Source organism: Scyliorhinus canicula, chromosome 20 (assembly GCF_902713615.1).
Source record: "Scyliorhinus canicula chromosome 20, sScyCan1.1, whole genome shotgun sequence".
NCBI lineage: Eukaryota > Metazoa > Chordata > Chondrichthyes > Carcharhiniformes > Scyliorhinidae > Scyliorhinus > Scyliorhinus canicula.
This window is the reverse complement of record NC_052165.1, coordinates 97,610,741-97,619,451: the sequence shown is the minus strand read 5'-3', so window position 1 is coordinate 97,619,451 and position 8,711 is coordinate 97,610,741.

The window sequence follows — 8,711 nt, the reverse complement described above, 5'->3', positions numbered from 1 at the left end:
CGCCATCTTGGGGAACAGACCTCACATATGGATCCTGGCCACCGGCTTTCAGGTCTGCCACGCAAGGTCCCTCCAGCATGAAACGGACAGCGACGACGAATTTTCTCCACGGTTCGCGGCCGTTCACCCCACATATGGATCCTGGCCACCGACTTCCACATCTGCCACGCAAGGTCCCTCCAGCATGAAATCGGACAGCGACGACGAATTTTCTCCACGGTTCGCGGCCGTTCAGCTCGACCAGTCTCATCCACGCACGTTCGCCAAAACGACTACGCTGATCCACCTCAACGGCCACGAGACGGACTGCCTGCTGGACTCCGGGAGCACGGAAAGCTTCGTTCACCCTGACACGGTAAGACGCTGCGCGCTCCCTGTCCATCCCGTAACACGCAAAATCGGGTTAGCCTCAGGTTCGCACTCCGTCCGCATCACCGGGTGCTGCATCGCGGACCTCACGGTCCAAGGGAAGGTTTTTAAAAATTATAAACTCCTTCTCCTCCCCGACCTTTGCACTCCTAGGACTGGACTTCCAGTGCAACCTGCAGAGCTTGACCTTTCAATTCGGCGGCCCTATACCCCCCCTCACTGTCTGCAGCCTCGCGTCCCTCAAAGTGGACCCTCCCTCCCTGTTTGCTAACCTCACCCCCGATTGCAAACCCGTCGCCACACGGAGCAGACGGTACAGTGCCCAGGACCGATCCTTCATCAGGTCCGAGGTCCAGAGGTTGCTGACGGAAGGGGTCATCGAGGCCAGCAACAGCCCCTGGCGAGCCCAAGTGCTGGTGGTCCGGACGGGGGAGAAAAACCGGATGGTCATCGATTATAGCCAGACCATCAATCGGTTTACGCAACTGGACGCAACCTCTCCCCCGTATCTCCACCATGGTAAACGAGATCGCGAGATACAAGGTCTTCTCCACTGTGGACCTTAAGTCCGCTTACCACCAGCTCCCCATCCGCGCGAGTGACCGACTGTACACCGCGTTCGAGGCTGACGGGCGCCTCTACCACTTCCTTAGGGTTCCGTTTGGTGTCACAAATGGGGTCTCGGTCTTCCAAAGGGAGATGGACCGAATGGTCGTCAAGTACGGATTACAGGCTACCTTCCCGTATCTCGATAATGTCACCATCTGCGGCCACGACCAGCAGGACCATGACGCCAACCTCCAGAAATTCCTCCAAACCGCAAAACTCCTTAACCTCACGGACAATAAGGATAAATGCGTGTTTAGCACCGACCGTCTAGCCATCCTCGGCTACGTAGTGCGTAACGGAGTTATAGGCCCCGACCCCGAACGCATGCGCCCCCTGATGGAACTCCCCCTCCCCAATACCCTCAAACGCTGCCTGGGGTTCTTCGCTTACTACGCCCAATGGGTTCCCAACTACGCGGACAAGGCCCGTCCCCTCATGCAAACCACGACCTTCCCGCCGTCGACGGAGGCCTGCCAGGCCTTCAGCCGCATCAAAGCGGACATCGCAAAGGCCACGATGCGCGCCATCGACGAGGCCCTCCCCTTCCAGGTCGAGAGCGACGCATCAGAAGTAGCTCTGGCGGCCACCCTGAACCAAGCAGGCAGACCCGTGGCCTTCTTCTCCAGAACTCTCCAGGCTTCCGAACTCCGCCACCCCTCCGTGGAAAAGGAAGCCCAGGCCATAGTCGAAGCTGTGCGACATTGGAGGCACTATCTGGCCAGCAGGAGGTTTACCCTCCTCACAGACCAACGGTCAGTAGCCTTCATGTTTGATAATGCACAGAGGGGCAAGATTAAGAATGACAAGATCTTATGGTGGCGGATCGAGTTGTCCACGTACAACTATGATATCTTGTATCGTCCTGGGAAGCTCAATGAGCCTCCTGATGCCCTGTCCCGCGGTACCTGCGCCAACGCGCAGATAGACCGCCTCCGCTCCCTCCACACGGACCTCTGCCATCCAGGGGTGACCCGCCTATACCACTTCATTAAGACCCGCAACCTGCCCTACTCCATTGAGGAAGTCAGGTCAGTAACCCGTGACTGCCAAATCTGCGCCGAGTGCAAACCGCACTTCTACCGCCCCGAGCGCGCGCACCTGATCAAAGCATCCCGCCCCTTCGAACGTCTTAGCATTGACTTCAAGGGGCCCCTTCCCTCTAACAACCGCAACATTTACTTCCTGGCGGTTATCGACGAACAATCCCGCTTCCCCTTCGCCATTCCCTGTCCCGACATGACCACATCGACCGTCATTAAGGCCCTCCTCTCCATCTTCTCACTGTTCGGCTACCCCGCGTACATACACAGCGATCGGGGGTCCTCATTTATGAGCGATGAGCTGCGTCAATTCCTGCTCGACAGGGGCATTGCCTCTAGCAGGACGACCAGCTATAACCCCCGGGGTAATGGACAGGCCGAGCGGGAGAATGGTACCATCTGGAAGACCATACTACTGGCCCTCCGGTCCAGAGATCTCCCTATTTCCCGATGGCAAGAGGTGCTCCCCGATGCACTGCACTCTATCCGCTCACTCCTCTGTACTGCAACTAATCAGACACCTCATGAGCGTCTTCTTGTTTTCCCCAGGAAGTCATCCTCCGGATCCCCTCTCCCGACGTGGCTGGTCACCCCCGGGCCCATCTTGCTCCGGAAGCATGTGCGGGTGCACAAGTCCGACCCGTTGGTGGAGCAAGTCCAGTTACTCCACGCTAACCCGCAGTACGCGTATGTGGAGTACCCCGACGGTCGGCAGGACACGGTCTCCCTCCGGGACCTGGCACCCGCCGGCGTGCAGCCCCCCCCCACCACAGACCCCCCCTCCCCCCCTCCCCCGCCTTCCTTCTCCGTAAGGGGTGAATGTGATGATATGATCTGCATACTCGTCTGCCATTGGGCCAGAACGTCGGCTTACCATTGGCCCTGGTCGGTCATGTGCCTCTCGACCGATTGGCCGAGAGGCTGAGTTAACCACGCCTCTATCAACGAGGTATAAATGCTCAGAAGCCTGACGATCGTCCCTTTCCACTGTAGACGATCGCCAGGCTGTGTACTAGTTAATTAAAGCCTGACATTGGTAAATCACTCGCCTCGCGTGCAATCGATGGTGCATCAGAGACACCAGTCAGTGTAGAGATATCTCCCTGAGAGAGAGAGGGGACTGAGAGACACCAGTCAGTGTACAGATATCTCCCTGAGAGAGAGAGGGGACTGAGAGACGCCAGTCAGTGTACAGATATCTCCCTGAGAGAGAGGGGACTGAGAGACACCAGTCAGTGTACAGATATCTCCCTGAGAGAGAGAGGGGACTGAGAGACACCAGTCAGTGTACAGATATCTCCCTGAGAGAGAGAGGGGACTGAGAGACACCAGTCAGTGTACAGATATCTCCCTGAGAGAGAGAGGGGACTGAGAGACACCAGTCAGTGTACAGATATCTCCCTGAGAGAGAGGGGACTGAGAGACGCCAGTCAGTGTACAGATATCTCCCTGAGAGAGAGAGGGGACAGAGAGACACCAGTCAGTGTACAGATATCTCCCTGAGAGAGAGAGGGGACTGAGAGACACCAGTCAGTGTACAGATATCTCCCTGAGAGAGAGAGGGGACTGAGAGACACCAGTCAGTGTACAGATATCTCCCTGAGAGAGAGGGGACTGAGAGACGCCAGTCAGTGTACAGATATCTCCCTGAGAGAGAGAGGGGACAGAGAGACACCAGTCAGTGTACAGATATCTCCCTGAGAGAGAGAGGGGACTGAGAGACACCAGTCAGTGTACAGATATCTCCCTGAGAAAGAGGGGACTGAGAGACACCAGTCAGTGTACAGATATCTCCCTGAGAGAGAGGGGGGACTGAGAGATACCAGTTAGTGTACAGATATCTCCCTGAGAGAGAGAGGGGACAGAGATACACCAGTCAGTGTGCAGATATCTCCCACAGAGAGAGAGGGGACTGAGAGACACCAGTCAGTGTACAGATATCGCCCTGAGAGAGAGGGGACAGAGAGACACCAGTCAGTGTACACATATCTCCCTGAGAGAGAGAGGGGACTGAGAGACACCAGTCAGTGTACAGATATCTCCCTGAGAGAGAGGGGACTGAGAGACACCAGTCAGTGTACAGATATCTCCCCGAGAGAGGGAGAGGGGACTGAGAGACACCAGTCAGTGTACAGATATCTCCCTGAGAGAGAGAGGGGACTGAGAGACACCAGTCAGTGTACAGGTATCTCCCTGAGTGAGAGAGGGGGGTCTGAGAGACACCAGTCAGTGTACAGATATCTCCCTGAGAGAGAGAGGGGACAAAGAGACACCAGTCAGTGTACACATATCTCCCTGAGAGAGAGAGGGGGGACTGAGAGACACCAGTCAGTGTACAGGTATCTCCCTGAGAGAGAGAGAGGGGACTGAGAGACACCAGTCAGTGTACAGATATCTCCCTGAGAGAGAGAGGGTACTGAGAGACACCAGTCAGTGTACAGATATCTCCCTGAGAGAGAGAGGGGACAGAGAGACACCAGTCAGTGTACAGATATCTCCCTGAGAGAGGGGACTGAGAGACACCAGCCAGTGTACAGGTATCTCCCTGAGAGAGAGAGAGGGGACTGAGAGACACCAGTCAGTGTACAGATATCTCCCTGAGAGAGAGAGGGGACAGAGAGACACCAGTCAGTGTACAGATATCTCCCTGAGAGAGAGAGGGGACAGAGAGACACCAGTCAGTGTACACATATCTCCCTGAGAGAGAGGGGAATGAGATACACCAGTCAGTGTACAGATATCTCCCTGAGAGAGAGAGGGGACAGAGAGACACCAGTCAGTGTGCAGATATCTCCCTGAGAGAGAGAGGGGACTGAGAGACACCAGTCAGTGTACAGATATCTCCCTGAGAGAGAGGGGACTGAGAGACACCAGTCAGTGTACAGATATCTCCCCGAGAGAGGGAGAGGGGACTGAGAGACACCAGTCAGTGTACAGATATCTCCCCGAGAGAGAGGGGACTGAGAGACACCAGTCAGTGTACAGATATCTCCCTGTGAGAGAGAGGGGACTGAGAGACACCAGTCAGTGTACAGATATCTCCCTGAGAGAGAAAGGGGACTGAGAGACACCAGTCAGTGTACAGATATCTCCCTGAGAGAGAGGGGACTGAGAGACACCAGTAAGTGTACAGATATCTCCCTGAGGAGAGGTGACTGAGAGACACCAGTCAGTGTACAGATATCTCCCTGAGAGAGAGAGGGGGGTCTGAGAGACACCAGTCAGTGTACAGATATCTCCCTGAGAGAGAGAGGGGACTGAGAGGCACCAGTCAGTGTACAGATATCTCCCTGAGAGAGAGGGGACTGAGAGACACCAGTCAGTGTACAGATATCTCCCTGAGAGAGAGAGGGGACTGAGAGACACCAGTCAGTGTACAGATATCTCCCTGAGAGAGAGGGGACTGAGAGACACCAGTCAGTGTACAGATATCTCCCTGAGAGAGAGAGGGGACAGAGAGACACCAGTCAGTGTACACATATCTCCCTGAGAGAGAGAGGGGGGACTGAGAGACACCAGTCAGTGTACAGATATCTCCCTGAGAGAGAGAGGGGACTGAGAGACACCAGTCAGTGTACAGGTATCTCCCTGAGAGAGAGAGGGGACTGAGAGGCACCAGTCAGTGTACAGATATCTCCCTGAGAGAGAGGGGACTGAGAGACACCAGTCAGTGTACAGATATCTCCCTGAGAGAGAGGGGACTGAGAGACACCAGTCAGTGTACTGTTATCTCCCTGAGAGAGAGAGGGAGGACGGAGAGACATGAGTCAGTGTACAGTATCCCCCTGAGAGAGAGAGAGGGGACTGAGAGACACCAGTCAGTGTACAGATATCTCCCTGAGAGAGAGGGGGGACTGAGAGACACCAGTCAGTGTACAGACGTCTCCCTGAGAGAGGGGACTGAGAGACACCAGTCAGTGTACAGATATCTCCCTGAGAGAGAGAGGGTACTGAGAGACACCAGTCAGTGTACAGATATCTCCCTGAGAGAGAGAGGGGACTGAGAGACACCAGTCAGTGTACAGATATCTCCCTGAGAGAGAGGGGACTGAGAGACACTAGTCAGTGTACAGATATCTCCCTGAGAGAGAGAGGGGACTGAGAGACACCAGTCAGTGTACAGATATCTCCCTGAGAGAGAGAGGGGACTGAGAGACACCAGTCAGTGTACAGATATCTCCCTGAGAGAGAGAGGGGACTGAGAGACACCAGTCAGTGTACAGACATCTCCCTGAGAGAGAGGGGACTGAGAGACACCAGTCAGTGTACAGACGTCTCCCTGATAGAGCTGTGACTCATGCATCTCGGCTCGAAATAGGCCCAGATGGTTGTTGGTGGCCTACGATTCGTCAGTCCAGGCAGCTGTGGCAAGCTCAGCCTTTGTCAATAGAGGAATTGAGAAAAAAGATCAGGAAGTCATTGTCAAATACTTCTTCGCACCCGGAGTTTGGCCCCAAGTTGAGGATTGTAGCCAATCCTGAGCCTCTGTGTTTTGGGAAGGATGTCAGGTCCCTGGGAGCAGTGTGCAGGGTGATTCCCCGGACAATTACCGGCCCCAGGATCTGCACAAAGTGGGATTTGTGACGAGGAGACCAAGTTAGAATCGAGAGCGATCAAAATCAGAAAGGGGTTCGCACGGAGAAACTGGGGAGGGAAACATATGGGGGGGAGGGGGGGCAGACTGAAGTCACCAGGAGAACAGAAAAGGACAGACTGGTTGAGTCAGAGAGTGGTTGGAGCTCAGGAGGAGGCCGTTCAGCCCATTGCAGCTCTGGCCCCCTACTGACCCGCTGATCCCAATACCCTCACCGTTTGTTCACCCCGGGCATTCCCCTTCTCTGATTCCCTCGTAAATTCCTCGCTCGAACCTTGCTTCCGCCATGCTGTGGGGCAGCGTGTCCTAGATCCCCACCACTCTCTGCTTGGAAAAGACCCTCCTGGGGTTTCCCTCGCTTCTGACAAGACGAGCTGGGTTGGTCAGAGGGACATTGGTGTGCATGTCCCTAGCAGGTCAGGTAGATCAGGTGGTTGAGAAGGAAGATAGGATTCTTCCCGTTATTGACCAAGGCATCGAATATAAGCAGGGAGGTTATTATGGAGCTGTATAAAACACTGATTAGGATGCTAATTCTCTCTTGTTTTCTCTCTCTACCTCCCTCACTCTCTCCCTCCCTCACTCTCTCCCTCCCTCCCTCACTCACTCCCTCCCTCACTCACTCTTTTTCTCTTGTTTTCTCTCTCTACCTCCCTCACTCTCTCCCTCCCTCCCTCTCTCACACGCCCTCTCTATCCCTCCCTCACTCTCTCCCTCCCTCCCTCCCTCATACGCCCTCTCTTCCCCTCACTCTCTCCCTCCCTCCCTCCCTCATACGCCCTCTCTTCCCCTCACTCACTCCCTCCCTCACTCTTTTCCACGTTCCCTCTTCTTCCTACCCTCCCTTTCCCCCGCGCTCTCTCTTCGCCTCCGCCTCCTTCGCCGTCCCCTCTCTCAGTGACTCTTTCCTGTTCTCTCTCGCTCAGTCCCTCACTCTCTTTTCCACCCTCCCTCTCCTCATCACCCCTTCTCTCTCTCTCCCTCACCAGTGCCGTCTCCATTCTCTGTATCTCTCTTGTTTGCTAGAGCATTGTGTGCTGTTCTGGTCACCACACTCTCGGAAGGATGTGTTGGCACTGGAGAGGGTGCAGAGGAGGTTCACCAGGATGCTGCCTGGGCTGCAGAGTTTCAGCTATGGAGAGAGGCTGGTTAGGCTGGAGGGTAGATTTCCCTCAGAGGAGAGAAAGCTGAGGGGGGTCCTGGCTGAGGTGTACAAAGTTATGAAGGGGCACAAAGAGTGGATAGGAAGGAGCCTTTCCCCTAGTAGAGGGGTCTAACCAGGGGCACAGATTCAAGGTAAGGAGCAGGAGGGAATTTGAGGAGAAACCTTTCACCCAGAGGCGGGTGGGAATCTGGAACTCGCTGCTTGAAAGAGAGTCGAGAATCCTCACCACATTGAGAAGCATTTAGACGGGAACTTCATGCATCATCGCTGTGCAATGCTTCGGCACTGGTGGGTGGTGGACAATTAGAATAGAGAGGTGCTTGCTCACCGGCTCACAGATACAGTGGGCCAAAGGGCCTCTTTCTGTGCTGTTAACTCCGATGATTATGACTGCACTCTCAACCTGTCCTGTCACATTCAATGATTTATTCACATACACCATCAGCTGCCGCACTCCGTTTAAACTTGGAGAGCGTGCTGGCGGGCAGACTGCGCTGTTGAAGGGAGGAATGTTATCTGCTTCGGTAGAGCAGGTCTCGTCCTCCGCCCTGGCTGCTGGCCAAGTTTAATGAGGGTTCACCCCGGCTTCCTGGCTGATTAGTGGCTGACTGACTCTGGCTGAGTCACACACACACACACACACACAGATTACAACAGCCCTGCTTCACACCAGAGTGGAAAGGAGGTGAGGCAATTTGAGAGCGGTTTGAGCTGAAGCGATCTCTCCTCACTTACAGCAGCGCCAAGCTCGGCTGTCAGAAGAGACGTGAGCAATTGTTCGGTGTGACCCTGCAGGAGCTGTTGTCCACCCTCGGTGTCCGTTCAGGGATCGCGAAGGAGATTCTCGTTCTCCCTGCCTTCCCTACCTCTCTGTCTCCAACTCACTCACTCCCGTTCTCTCTCCCTCCCTTCCTCATTCACTCACTCACTCATT